This window comes from Scyliorhinus torazame, chromosome 13 (genome assembly GCF_047496885.1).
Source record: "Scyliorhinus torazame isolate Kashiwa2021f chromosome 13, sScyTor2.1, whole genome shotgun sequence".
NCBI classification, from domain to species: domain Eukaryota; kingdom Metazoa; phylum Chordata; class Chondrichthyes; order Carcharhiniformes; family Scyliorhinidae; genus Scyliorhinus; species Scyliorhinus torazame.
In genome coordinates, this window is record NC_092719.1 from 109393463 (window position 1) to 109410699 (window position 17237).

General features: G+C 47.9%; 1 protein-coding gene across 5 annotated transcripts in view; it reads right to left on the reverse strand.

Moving 5' to 3' along the window:
• The window catches only part of LOC140388230 (cadherin-related family member 4-like), a 330338-nt gene that overhangs the window by 288684 nt on the left and 24417 nt on the right, over window positions 1-17237 (reverse strand). The window lies entirely within an intron of this gene.

A 17237-nucleotide genomic window follows, 5' to 3' on the forward strand; every position in this document is an offset into this window, starting at 1 on the left:
AAGTACCAGCTGTCACATCTGAACTTCAAAGGAAAGGGCAGCTATTCTTTTAAACTTACTAACTCAGGGACGCTGGACAGAGAGAGGGAGAGAATCCTGGAGAGAGAAACAGGGAACATGCCACTCCCAAGAACAGGCGGGAAAACAATGTTCTCTGATAACCATCAGGCACAATGTGGGTGGGAGCAGATATTCTAGTTGAAGAGGTGGGACCCAAGGAGCTAAAAGGGTGAATGTTAGAAATGTAGGTTCCGATAAGAATACAGCAGGTCTTGCTTCAGAGTGACTTGAGAGCAGGTGACTGAAGCCTGTAATTAAGAGCTGGGAGTTTTCCCCAGGGGGAGTTGTCCACACCTTCTCCGGCCATACCCTCGCTATCCACACTGTTAAGTCCCTGGACTATTTTGCAGTCGATTCCAACACAACATGCCCCGGAGCCCCAACACTTTTGAATTAACCAATACTTTGTATATATTTTGGCCCTTGACTGCTCCATTGACTTACAGGTACCAGATTTGTAAGTAAAACACAACTGTTTATTTATAACAGTAATAGAAACAAGACATGCAATAATTATACTAGAATAACGGGCAGCTAATCTACAACTCCCCCCCACCCCTTTTTTATCATCTTACCCTCTACACAAACACACAGAAGACAGACACACTCAGAGGGAGGGGTATGGCGTAAAGAGGATTAATGTGAAATGGAATATGAGTATCCTTGCTTCGATGTTGAAGTCATTTTGGCAGCTGGCTTTCCTGCTGGGGCGCTGAATGTTTGAAACCGCTGGGCTGGCTTGGTAATGAGGATCTTCTGGTGGCAGCATTTAGTCAGAACTCCCAGGCTTCCCCTCTGGGGAAGTCACTTTAACTTATACCAACCTGGGCCTTCATTCCAAAAGAACAGCCTCAGGCCTGCGTAATTCCTATTTGTTTCCAACCCCACCAGAATGACCAGAATGACTGAGATAAGAACAGAGTCCCCACACAGGATTTTTAAAAGATTTTTTAAGCAATTGACCCTGTCTTCAGTTGCTGCTGGACTGGATTTTCCTGCAGTTCAATCTGACTGTGCAGAGAGAAAGGTCTTTACTTTGGATCTTTAGTCAGAGAGGTTAGGGTTGTGACCCTCCAGAATCTGATCAAAATAAGATGAAACCCTCTTTGCCCTGCAGAACATTCCAGAATGATCAGCACCAATCAGCATTGAGTATCAGCTAAGGCACACTCAGTCACACTCATACACACTACCACACTCAGACACACACACCCTCACACACTAACACACTCAGAGACACAAACTCAAACACACCAATACACGAAGACACACACACTCACAAACAATAACACACTCAGTCACACTCACACACTCATACGCTCAGACACACGCACTCACACATACTAACACGCTCAGTCACTCTCACACACACTAACATACTCAGACACACTTGCACACTAACACACACTAACACACGGTCACACTCATACACTAACACAATCAGACACAGGCGCTAATATGTTCAGACACACTCAGACATGAACACAATCAGGCACACACATGGAAATACTCATATGTCCTAATCCACACACAACCCACTCACACACACACAACACATGCACATTCACACACACACACAAACACACACAGCCACAGTCACACACCCTAACACCCTCACACACTAGTGCACTCAGTCACACTAACACACTCAGGCACACACACTAACACACTCAGTCACACTCACACACTAACACAATCAGACCCACTCACACACTGACACACTCAGTTACACTCACCCACACTAACACACTCAATCACACACACACTAATATACTCAGGCACACTCACACACTCAGTCACGCTCACACATACTAACACAATCATACACACACTAGCACACTCAGACACACACTCACATACACTAACACACTCAGACACACACATACTAACACAATCAGACACACACACTCACACACTAACACAATCAGTCACTGTCACACTCACTAATGCACACACACACACTAACACATTCACACACACTAACAAACTCACATGTACAAACAATGCACAAACAATAATGCACTCACACACCCTAGGAATGCACTCTCACACACTAACACACTCACACTAACACACCCATATGCCCTCACACATACTAAGGTACTTAGACACACATGTGCTAATGAACTCACATGCTTTCACACACACTAACACACTCACATTCCCTTACACACATTAACACAGTCAAGTGCCCTCAAACACACTAACATACACAGTAGCTCGCTCACATGCGCTCACACACATTAATGCACTTACACACACTAACGCACTCACACACACTCACAAGGCACTCGCACACACTTACACACATCAGCAACACACTCAGTCACATTCACACAAACTAACAATGCACTCACACTCACTCACACACACTAATGCACTCACCTGCCCTCACACACTAACATACACTCACATGCCCTCACACCTATTAATGGACTCACACCAACAACAACACATTCACACTCATGCACACTAATAAACTAACACACTCACACAAGCTAACAGTGCACTCATGTACACCAACATACTTACACACACTCTCAACACAAACTCACGCACACTAACACACCAACAAGCCCTCATACATACTAAGGCACTCACACACACTAATGCACTCACATGTCCTCACACACATTAACACAGTCACATGCCTTCACACACACTAACACACTCACACACAATAACAAGACATTCACACACACTAACAACACATTCACGCAGACTAACGCACCCATCACACTAACGCACTTACGCTAACAATGCGCTCATGCACACTAACAAATTCACAAGCCCTCACATGCACTAATTCACTCACATGCCCTCACACACACTAACGCACTCACACACACTAACAACACACACACGCTAACAATGCACTCACGCACATTGACACATTCACAAGCCCTCACACACATTAACACACTCACGCAAACTAACAATGCAGTTATGCACAATAACACACTTACATGCCCTCACACACAGTAATGCACTCACATGCCCTCACACACTAACACACACACATATCCTTAAACACTTTAACGCACTTGCATGCCCTCACACGCACTAACACACACAATCACCCACTCACATGCTCTCACACACACTAATGTACTCACACACACTAACAACGCACTCACCCACACACTAACAATGCACTCACACACATTAACAATGCACTAATGCACACTACCAGCACACTCATGCACACTAACGCACCCACACATATTAACTCACTCGCACATGCTAACAAAACTCATGCACACAAACACACTCACACAGCTGCACACACATTAACACACTCACATGTCCTTACACGCATTAACACACTCGTATGTCATTACACATATTAACATACTCGCATGCCCTTACACACATGAACACACTCACATGCCCTCACACAATAACATTGCACTCACACACACTAACACCGCAGTCACACACACTAACACACTCACACAATCACACACACAAACATACTCTCACACACTAACACAATCACACACACTTACACAGCGCCCACACACAATGCACTCACCCACACTAACACTGCACACACTTACACACTCACCCGCACTAACACCACACTCACACACACTAACACACTCAGACACTAACACACTCACACACCCGCTAACACACTCACACACACTAACACTGCACTCACAGACACTAACACACTCACACACTGACACATACTAACACACTCACACATTCAGACCAACACGCTCACAAACACTAACACCGTACTCACACACCGACACACACACTAATGCACTCAAACACATTGGCGGGATTCTCCGACCCCCCACCGGGTCGGAGAATTGCCAGGGCCGGCGTTAATCCCGCCCCCTCTGTCCTCCGAATTCTCCGGCCCCCCAAAAAATCGCCTGGGTGTGAATCGCGCCGCCCGCCTCAGAGAATGGCGGGGACTGGTGTGACGCAATGGGCCCCGGGGCCGCCCGAATTCTCCAGGCTGCGATGGGCCGAAGTCCCGCCCGTTTAACGAGGATCCCACTGGCGTAAATCAAGGTTGGTCCCTACCGGTGGGACCCAGCTCTGTGGGCGGCCTCTGGGGTCCTCGGGGGGGGGGGGAGGGGGGGGGGGGGGAGGGGGGGATGGGGGGTGGCGCGGGGCGATCTGGCCCGGGGGGGGTGTCCCCGCGGTGGCCTGGCCCGCGATCGGGGCCCACCGATCAGAGGGTGGGCCTGTGCCATGGGGGCACTCTATTCCTCCGCGTCAGCCTTGTACCGATCCGCGATGGCTGACGCGGAGATGAACCTCCCTGCGCATGCGCGGGGATGACGCTAGCAGACGCTGACGCTCCCGCGCATGCGGCAACTCGCGGCGGCCGGCGGAGGCCCTTTGGCGCCGGTTGGAGTGGCGCCTAGCCCCTTCGCGCCGACTTGCGCGGCGCAAACCACTCCGTCACCGTCCTAGCCCCCGAAGGTGTGGAGGATTCCGCACCTTTGGGGCGGCTCGACGCTGGAGTGGTTCCCGCCGGGGTTTGCGCCGTTTTTTCCCGCCCCGACGTAGAATCTGCGTAGAATCCCGACCATTAATGCACTCACACACATAAACACACTCACACACTAACACACTCACAAACACTAACACCGCACTCACGCATACTAACACTGACACACTAACACACTCACACACATTATCACACTCACACACGCTAACACACTCACAAACACTAACACCGCACTAACACACACGCACTAAGACACACACACATTAACACACTCACACACACTGACACACTCACAAACACTAACACCACACTAACACACATGCACTAACACACTCACACACATTAACACACTCACACACACTAACACACTCACAAACACTAACACACATGCACTAATGCACTGAGACACATTAACACACAAACACACCCACACGCTAACACACTCGCACTCACTAACTGTCGTGGAAATTATAATAAAGCCAAATTCTTCGTGCTTCGATTCAGGAAATCTTTTGTCACAAATATTTGCGGCGAGGGCCGTGGTCTGGCTAAATCGCCATTCCACAGTACTCTGAATTATACAGTTGAAAAGCATTATATTTATAGTGTGAAATAAACAACTTTGAAGAGATAAAACATTGGGAATATATGCAAGAGGAAATATGAATGTTTTGCCCTTGGTTTAAAAACAATTCCCATACACATTTGTTATCTTTCGGAGGACAATGTATTATCATAATAAGACTGAGTCCAAAATACTAAGCAGTATTTTGTTTACATTACCTGACCTTCTACGTTTCGTTCAAAAGCAGTGTTAAAATATAGTCAAGCATTCCCAGCATGCTTCAGCAAGCGCCTTTTCTTTAATAGCAACTAATATTAATGTATTCTCTTTTTTTTTAATAAACATTTTATTGAGGTATTTTTGGGATTGTAACAACAACAAAATAAACAATGTACATGGAACTATAAACATAGAGCAAAAGCCGTTTCCCTTCCTCACAGGTCCGACCTTTATTAACCCCCTACCCTAAGCTAAATTAACCCCCCTCCTTCCCTTCTGCTGACGATTAATTTTCCGCAAAGATGTCGACGAACGGTTGCCACCTCCAGGCGAACCCTAACAGTGACCCTCTCAAGGCGAACTTGATTTTCTCCAAACAGAGAAAGCCAGCCATGTGCGATAGCCAGGTCTCCGACTTCGGGGGCTTTGAGTCCCTCCATGCTAATAGTATCCGTCTCCGGGCTACCAGGGAAGCAAAGGCCAGAACGTCTGCCTCTTTCTCGTCCTGGATTCCCGGGTCTTCCGACACCCCGAAAATCGCCACCTCTGGACTCAGTGCCACCCTTGTTTTTCACACCGTGGACATGACATCTGCAAACCCCTGCCAAAACCCCCATAGCTTCAGACATGTCCAAAACATGTGGACCTGGTTCGCTGGACCTCCCGCACATTTTGCACACATGTCTTCCACCCCAAAGAATCTGCTCATCCGGGCCACTGTCATGTGAGCCCGATGAACCTGGCACATGTTGCGGACGCGTTGACTCTACTCAATGCACCCGGCCATAGACCATCCTCTATCTCTCCTCCCAGCTCCTCCTCCTACTTGTGCTTCAGCTCCTCGGTCTGCGTCTCCTCTGACCCCATAAGTTCCTTGTAAATGCACACAATATTCTAAATGTGGTCTCACCAGGGTCATGTATAGTTGCAGCATATCCCCGCAGCTCTTAAACTCAAGCCCCCTGTTAATAACGCTGACACACTATAAGCCTTCTTCACGGTTCTATCCACTTGAGTGGCAACCTTCAGAGATCTGTGGACATGAACCCCAAGATCTCTCTGTTTCTCCACATTCCTCAGAACCCTGCCATTGACCCTGTAATCCGCATTCAAATTTTTTCTACCAAAATTAATCTCCTCGCACTTATCAGGGTTAAACTCCATCTGCCATTTTTCGGCCCAGCTCTGCATCCTATCAATGTCTCTTTGCAGCCTACAACAGCCCTCCACCTCATCCACTATGTCATGATATTCAGGTAAATATCATAGCACAAACATACATACATACTGATGGACAGATCAACGGACGAATCAACACACCCACAACACCACAGCCAATCACAGGCAAGAGCATACACAGTACAAAACAGGGAACACGACACTTCCTGGGCACTCCAGCAGGAGACAGCTCAGGGCACAGAGCTCATAGCAAGCCACTCAGATATCCACCATGTGCTGAGTGCCACTACAAGATAGTACTAGGAATAGGTCCACAGATTCTAGGGTTATGATCGAACCTCAGTAACCAGTTTACCACTGTAAATAAATGTTAGTAATAAAACTGAGTTGTACCATTCGCAACCGTGTTGCTTCGTCTGTGTAGCAGAGCACCCAACACATCACACTACTCCATCAATCTTGGTGTCATCAGCAAATTTACTGACCCACCCTTCAGCACCCTCCTCCAAGTCATTGATAAAAATCACAAATAGCAGAGGACCCAGCACTGATCCCTGTGGTACACTGCTGGTAACTGGTCTCCAGTCTGAACATTTTCCATCCACCACCTCCCTCTGTCTTCTATGTGATATCCAGTTACTTATCCAATTGGCCAAATTTCCCTCTATCCCACATCTCCTTAATTTCTTCATGAGCCGACCATGGGGAACCTTATCAAACGCCTTACTAAAATCCATGTATACGACATCAACTGCTCTACCTTCATATACACACTTAGTTACTTCGTCAAAGAATTCAATCAAATTTATGAGGCAAGACTTACCCTTCACGAATCCGTGTTGACTATCCCGGATTAAGCTGCATCTTTTTATAAAACCAGTCGGCCCATCTCTGCCCTGTCCACCTTCTCCCTGTGGGCCCGTATCGAGATCAGCTCCCCTCTAACCACCGCCTTCAGTGCTTCCCAGACCACCGCTGCTGAAATTTCCCCCGTATCATTTACCTGCAGGTAGCACTGAATACATTTCCTCAGCCGCTCGCATACCCCTTCGTCAGCCAAAAGTCCCACATCTAACCTCCATTGCGGGCGCTGGTTACTGTCTTTACTAACCTGCAGGTCAACCCAGTGCGGAGCATGGTCTGAGATTGTGATCGCCGAGTACCCAGTGTCCACCACCCCTGCCAGTAAAGCCCTGCTCAAAATCAAGAAATCAATCCGGGAATACACTTTATGCACGTATGAGTAGAAGGAGAACTCCTTCCCCTCGGCTGCCCAAATCTCCATGGATCCACCGCCCCCCCCCCATCTGCTCAATGAACCCTTTTAGTTCCTTTGCCATTGCTGGCACACTGCCCGTTTTTGAGCTTGGTCCAAGCCAGGGTCAATAACTGTGTTGAAGTCCCCTCCCATGACCAACCTGTGCGAATCCAGGTCCGGTATCTTCCCCAGCATCCTCTTTATAAACTCCACATCGTCCCAATTTGACGCATACACATTTACTAATACCAACTGCACCCCCTCCAGTTTCCCACTGACCGTAATGTCCGACCTCCCACACCCGAAACTATTCTACCCGCCTCAAACACTACCCGCTTATTGATCGGGATCGCGACCCCTCTAGTCTTTGAGTCTGGTCCCGAGTGAAAGACCTGACTGACCCAGCCTTTCCTCAATCTAATCTGGTCAGTTACTCTAAGGTGCGTCTCCTGCAACATTACCACATTTGCCTTCAGTCCCCTAAGGTGCGCGAACACACATGCCCTCTTGACCGGCCCATTTAACCCGCGAACATTCCAGATGATCAGCCTAGTTGGGGGACTCCTTGCCCCCCCCTCCGCCGATCAGCCATCCCTTTTTTGGGCCCGCCTCCAGCCCATGCTCCGCGCCTCCACCGGTCCGCTCCCAGGCAGCCTCCGCCCCCAACCTCCTCTCTGTCCCATAACCCAAGTCCATCCCTCATCAGCAGAACATTTACCCCCCTCCCCACCTAGTAACAACACTCTGTAACCCAAGCCCTTTAATAAACCGAAGGACGGTAAAAAGAGGGAAAATCGACCGTGGATATCTAAGGAAATAAGGGAGCGTATCAAATTGAAGGAAAAAACATACAAAGTAGCAAAGATCAGTGGGAGACTAGAGGACTGGGAAATCTTTAGGGGGCAACAGAAAGCTACTAAAAAAGCTATAAAGAAGAGTAAGATAGATTATGAGAGTAAACTTGCTCAGAATATAAAAACAGATAGTAAAAGTTTCTACAAATCCATAAAACAAAAAAGAGTGGCTAAGGTAAATATTGGTCCTTTAGAGGATGAGAAGGGAGATTTAATAATGGGAGATGAGGAAATGGCTGAGGAACTGAACAGGTTTTTTGGGTCGGTCTTCACAGTGGAAGACACAAATAACATGCCAGTGACTGATGGAAATGAGGCTATGACAGGTGAGGACCTTGAGAGGATTGTTATCACCAAGGAGGTAGTGATGGGCAAGCTAATGGGGCTAAAGGTGGACAAGTCTCCTGGACCTGATGGAATGCATCCCAGAGTGCTAAAAGAGATGGCTAGGGAAATTGCAAATGCACTAGTGATAATTTACCAAAATTCACGAGACTCTGGGGTGGTCCCGGCGGATTGGAAATTAGCAAACGTGACACCACTGTTTAAAAAAGGAGGTAGGCAGAAAGCGGGTAATTATAGGCCAGTGAGCTTAACTTCGGTAGTAGGGAAGATGCTGGAATCTATCATCAAGGAAGAAATAGCGAGGCATCTGGATGGAAATTGTCCCATTGGACAGACGCAGCATGGGTTCATAAAGGGCAGGTCGTGCCTAACTAATTTAGTGGAATTTTTTGAGGACATTAACAGTGCGGTAGATAACGGGGAGTCAATGGATCTGGTATATCTGGATTTCCAGAAAGCCTTTGACAAGGTGCCACACAAAAGGTTGTTGCATAAGATAAAGATGCATGGCATTAAGGGGAAAGTAGTAGCATGGATAGAGGATTGGTTAATTAATAGAAAGCAAAGAGTGGGGATTAATGGGTGTTTCTCTGGTTGGCAATCAGTAGCTAGTGGTGTCCCTCAGGGATCAGTGTTGGGCCCACAACTGTTCACAATTTACATAGATGATTTGGAGATGATTTGGAGTTGGGGACCAAGGGCAATGTGTCCAAGTTTGCAGACGACACTAAGATGAGTGGTACAGCAAAAAGTGCAGAGGATACTGGAAGTCTGCAGAGGGATTTGGATAGGCTAAGTGAATGGTCTAGGGTCTGGCAGATGGAATACAATGTTGACAAATGTGAGGTTATCCATTTTAGTAGGAATAACAGCAAAAGGGATTATTATTTAAATGATAAAATATTAAAACATGCTGCTGTGCAGAGAGACCTGGGTGTGCTCGTGCATGAGTCGCAAAAAGTTGGTTTTCAGGTGCAACAGGTGATTAAGAATGCAAATGGAATTTTGTCCTTCATTGCTAGAGGGATGGAGTTTAAGACTAGGGAGGTTCTGCTGCAATTGTATAAGGTGTTAGTGTTCAGTTTTGGTCTCCTTACTTGAGAAAGGACGTACTGGCACTGGAGGGTGTGCAGAGGAGATTCACTAGGTTAATCCCAAAGCTGAAGGGGTTGGATTACGAGGAGAGGTTTAGTAGACTGGGACTGTACTCGTTGGAATTTAGAAGGATGAGGGGGGGATCTTATAGAAACGTATAAGATTATGAAGGGAATAGATAGGATAGATGCGGGCAGGTTGTTTCCACTGGCGGGTGAAAGCAGAACTAGGGGGCATAGCCTCAAAATAAGGGGAAGTAGATTTAGGACTGAGTTTAGGAGGAACTTCTTCACCCAAAGGGTTGTGAATCTATGGAATTCCTTGCCCAGTGAAGCAGTAGAAGCTCCTTCATGAAATGTTTTTAAGATAAAGATAGATAGTTTTTTGAAGAATAAAGGGATTAAGGGGTATGGTGTTCGGGCCGGAAAGTGGAGCTGAGTCCACAAAAGATCAGCCATGATCTCATTGAATGGTGGAGCAGGCTCGAGGGGCCAGATGGCCTACTCCTGCTCCTAGTTCTTATGTTCTTATATGCACACTCCCCACTGCGCTTCCATGAGCTAGCCCGCCCAGCTAGCTTGGTGGCCCCCATCCCTGGTGCCGGATTGTCTCCCACCTATTGTTCCCCCCTCACCCTCGCCCCCGCTCAGACAAACATACTCCAACATCAAACAATCCCCACACAATTGCCTGACAGAAAAACACCAAGATCTAAACAAGCACACCTCCATCCCCCAACAGTGCAAATGAAAACCTTAACTCACTCAGCTCTGCCACTGGTCCCAAATCAATACAGAAGGCATTACAAACCGCTTCCACAAAACGAAAACGCGAAACTAATTTTAAAAAAAGAACAGAAAAAAAAACAAGAACGTTGCAGCAAAGTTCAAAAGTTCTCAGTCCACCACCAGTCCTTTCCTTTTCGCGAAGTCCAACATGTCCTCAGGCGACTCGAAATAGAAGTGCTGTTCCTCGTACGTGACCCAGAGACGGGCCGGATACAACAGTCTGAACTTCACCTTTTTCTTAAAAAGGATCAGCCTAATCTGGTTGAAGCCTGCTCTTCTCCTGGCCACCTCCACACTCAGGTCTTGGTAAACCCGCAGGATACTGTTGTCCCACTTACAGCTCCGTGTCTGCTTGACCCACTGTAGAATACGCTCCTTATTTGAGAACCTGTGGAATCTCACCACCATTGCCCTCAGGAGGTCTCCAATTCGCGGCTTCCTCACGAATGCTCTGTGAGCCCTGTCTATCTCCAAGGGCCGGGAGAATCCCCCAGCAGCTTCTCAAACGTGTCTGCGATGTATGCACCAGCGTCCGCTCCTTCGGACCCCTCCGGGAGTCCAATGATTCTCAAGTTCTGCCGGCGGGACCTATTCTCCAGGTCCTCCACCTTCTCCAGGAGATTCTTCTGCTGGTCCCTCAGCATCCCCACCTCCAGCTCCACCGCAGTCTGATGTTCCTCCTGCTCAGCCAGCGCCTTCTCCACCTTCTGGATCGCCCGATCCTGGGCGTCCAATCTAAGCTCCAGCCGCTCAGTTGACTATTTTATTGGGTCCAAGCAGTCCCGTTTCTGCTTAGCAAAGCCTTCCTGAATAACTTGCATCAGCTGCTCCGTTGACCGCTGGGTCAACAAACCAGAGGTCCGGTCCTCCGCCATGCTGTCTCCTGCTGCAGCTTCAGCCCAAACCTTCTCTGTCTTTCTGTTCCTGCCTTTACCAGCACTTCTAATCCTTCTCCATGCACCGATGTGGGAATTCAATACACAATTGCCTCTGTCATCAGTTTTACAATTCAAGTCCGGTAGAAAATCGGGGGAAAAGGTCCAAAAGCTCGACGTGAGCGGGAGCCACCAAATGTGCAACTTACTCCTTCATAGCCGCCACTGGAAGATTAATGTATTCTCTAAGCGGGCAACTAATCCTCACATAAACTTCCTTTCAATACAAACACACTCACACATACGAACAGCGCACTCGCATGCACAAATGCAGTCGCAAACACCAACACACTCACACACATTAACACCGCACTTGCACACACTAACGCACTCTCAGACACTAACACACTCACAGACACTAACACCGCACTCACACACTTTAACACCGCACTCGCACACACTAACAGTGCACTCACACACACTAACGCACTCTCAGACACTAACACATTCACACACATTAACACCGCACTCGCACACACTAACAGTGCACTCACACACACTAACGCACTCTCAGACACTAACACATTCACAGACACTAACACTACACTCACAGACACTAACAGTGCACTTGCACAAACTAACGCACTCTCAGACACTAACGCACTCACAGACACTAACACCGCACTCACACACACTAACAGCACAATCACACACACTAACAGCGCACTTGCACACACTAACGCACTCTCAGACACTAACGCAATCTCAGACACTAACACATTCACACACATTAACACCGCACTCGCACCACACACACTAACAGCGCACTTGTACACACTAATGCACTCTCAGACACTAACACAGTCACAGACATTAACGCCGCACTCACACACATTAACACCGCACTCGCACACACTAACAGCGCACTTGCACACACTAACGCACTCTGAAACACTAACGCAGTCTCAGACACTAACACCGCACTCACACACATTAACATCGCACTCGCACACACTAACAGCTCACTTGCACACACTAACGCACTCTCAGACACTAACACATTCACACACATTAACACCGCACTTGCAAACACTAACAGCGCACTTGAACACACTAACGCACTCTCAGACACTAACGCACTCTCAGACACTAACACATTCACACACACTAACATCGCACTCGTACACACTAACAGCGCAATTGTACACACTAACTCACTCTCAGACACTAACACACTCTCAGACACGAACACATTCACACACATTAACATCACACTCGCACACACTAACACCGCACTTGCACACACTAACACACTCTCAGACACTAACGCACTTTCAGACACTAACACATTCACAGACACTAACACCGCACACACACATTAACACCGCACTCGCACACACTAACGCACTCTCAGACACTAACACATTCACAGACACTAACACCGCACTCTCAAACACAAACAGTGCACTCACACACACTAATGCACTCTCAGACACTAACACATTCACACACATTAACATCGCACTCGCACACACTAACAGCGCACTTGCAAACACTAATGCACTCTCAGACACTAACACATTCACAGACACTAACATCGCACTCACACACATTAACACCACACTCGCACACACTAACAGCGCACTTGCACACACTAACGCACTCTCAGACACGAACACACTCTCAGACACTAACACATTCACAGACACTAACACCGCACTCGCACACGCTAACAGTGCACTCACGCACACTAACAGCGCTCTTGCATACACTAACGCACTCTCAGACACTAACACCGCACTCGCACACAGTAACACCGCACTCGCACACATTAACATCGCACTCGCACACACTAACAGCGAACTTGCACACACTAACGCACTCTCAGACACTAACACATTCACACACATTAACACCGCACTCGCACACACTAACAGCGCACTTGCACACACTAATGCTCTCTCAGATACTAACACATTCACAGACACTAACAACGCACTCACACACATTAACACCGCACTCGCACACACTAACAGCGCACTTGCACACACTAACGCAATCTCAGACACGAACACACTCTCAGACACTAACACATTCACAGACACTAACAGTGCACTCACACACACTAACAGTGCACTTGCACACACTAACGCACTCTCAGACACAAACACATTCACACATACTAACACCGCACTCGCACACACTAACAGCACACTTGCACACACTAATGCACTCTCAGACACTAACGCACTCTCAGACACTAACACCGGACTCACAAACATTAACATGGCACTCGCACACACTAACAGCGCACTCGCACACACTAACGCACTCTCAGGCACAAACACCGCATTCGCACACACTAACAGTGCACTCACACACACTAACGCACTCTCAGACACTAACACATTCACACACATTAACACCGCACTCGCACACACTAACAGCGCACTTGCACACACTAATGCACTCTCAGACACTAACACATTCACAGACACTAACACCGCACTCACACACATTAACACTGCACTCGCACACACTAACACATTTACACACACTAACACCGCACACACACACATTAACACCGCACTCGCACACACTAACAGCGCACTTGCACACACTAACGCATTCTCAGACACTAACACATTCACACACATTAACACCGTACTCGCACACACTAACAGCGCACTTGCACACACTAACGCACTCTCAGACGCTAACACCGCACTCACACACATTAACACCTCACTCACACACATTAACACCGCACTTGCACACACTAACGCATTCTCAGACACTAACACATTCACAGACACTAACACCGCACTCACACACATTAACACCGCACTCGCACACACTAACGCACTCTCAGACACTAACGCACTCTCAGAAACGAATACCGCAGTCGCACACACTAACGCACTCTCAGACACTAACGCACTCTCAGACACGAATACCGCACTCGCACACATTAACACCGCACTTGCACACATTAACGCCCTCTCAGACACTAACACACTCTCAGACACGAACACCGCACACACACACATTACCACCGCACTCGCACACACTAACAGCACACTTGCACACACTAACGCACTCTCAGACACTAACACCGCACTCGCACACACTAACAGCGCACTTGCACACACTAATGCACTCTCAGACACTAACACCGCACTCACACACATTAACACCGCACTCACACACACTAACAGCGCACTCGCACACACTAACGCACTCTCAGACACTAACACATTTACACACACTAACACCGCACACACACACATTAACGCCGCACTCGCACACACTAACAGCGCACTTGCACACACTAACGCACTCTCAGACACGAACACATTCACCCACATTAACACCGTACTCGCACACACTAACGCACTCTCAGACACTAACGCACTCTCAGACACTAACACATTCACAGACACTAACACCGCACTCACACACATTAACATGGCACTCGCACATACTAACAGCGCACTCGCACACACTAACGCACTCTCAGACACTAACACATTCACAGACACTAACACCGCACTCACACACATTAACATGGCACTCGCACACACTAACGCACTCTCAGACACTAACACACTCACACATACTAACACCGCACACACTAACAGCGCACTTGCACACACAAATGCTCTCTCAGACACTAACACAGTCACATACACTAACACCACACTCACACACACTAGCACCGCACTCGCACACACTAACAGTGCACTCTCAGACACTAACGCACTCTCAGACAATAACACCGCACTCTCAGACACTAACGCACTCTCAGACACTAACACCGCACTCACAAACATTAACACCGCTCTCGCACACACTAACAGCACACTCGCACACACTAACGCACTCTCAGACACTAACACACTCACACACATTAACACCGCACTTGCACACACAAATGCACTCTCAGACACTAACGCAGTCACAGACACTAACGCCGCACTCACACACATTAACACCGCACTCGCACACACTAACAGCGCACTTGTACACACTAACGCACTCTCAGACACTAACGCACTCTCAGACACTAACACATTCACACACATTAACATCGCACTCACACACACTAACAGCGCACTTGCACACACTAACACACTCTCAGACACTAACGCACTCTCAGATACTAACACCGCACTCACACACATTAACATCGCACACACTAACAGCTCACTTGCACACACTAACGCACTCTCAGACACTAACACATTCACACACATTAACACCGCACTCGCACACACATACACTGCACTCGCACACACTAACACCCCACTTGCACGCACTAACGCACTCTCAGACACTAACGCACTCTCAGACACTAACACATTCACAGACACTAACACCGCACTCACAATCATTAACACCACACTTGCACACAGTAACGCACTCTCAGACACTAACACATTCACAGACACTAACACCGCACTCACAGACACTAACAGCGCACTTGCACACACTAACGCACACTCAGACACGAATACCGCACTCGCACACACTAATGCACTCTCAGACACTAACGCACTCTCAGACACGAACACCGCACACACACACATTAACACCGCACTCGCACACACATACACTGCACTCGCACACACTAACACCCCACTTGCACGCACTAACGCACTCTCAGACACTAACGCACTCTCAGACACTAACACATTCACAGACACTAACACCGCACTCACAATCATTAACACCACACTTGCACACAGTACGCACTCTCAGACACTAACACATTCACAGACACTAACACCGCACTCACAGACACTAACAGCGCACTTGCACACACTAACGCACTCTCAGACACTAACGCACACTCAGACACGAATACCGCACTCGCACACACTAATGCACTCTCAGACACTAACGCACTCTCAGACACGAACACCGCGCACACACACATTAACACCGCACTCGCACACACTAACAGCGCACTTGCACACACTAACGCATTCTCAGACACTAACACCGCAATCACACACATTAACACCTCACTTACACACACTAACAGCGCACCTGCACACACTAACGCACTCTCAGACACTAACACATTCACACACATTAACACTGCACTCGCACACACTAACAGCGCACTTGCACACACTAATGCACTCTCAGACACGAACACATTCACACACATTAACACCGCACTCGCACGCACTAACCGCGCACTTGCACACACTAACGCACTCTCAGACACTAACACATTCACACACATTAACATCGCACTCGTACACACAAACAGCGCACTTGTACACACTAACTCACTCTCAGACACTAACACACTCTCAGACACTAACACATTCACACAAATTAACATCGCACTCGCACATACTAACACCGCACTCGCACACACTAACAGCGCACTTGCACACACTAACGCACTCTCAGACACTAACACATTCACAGACACTAACAACGCACTCACACACATTAACACCGCACTCGCACACACTAACACATTCACAGAAACTAACACCGCACTCACA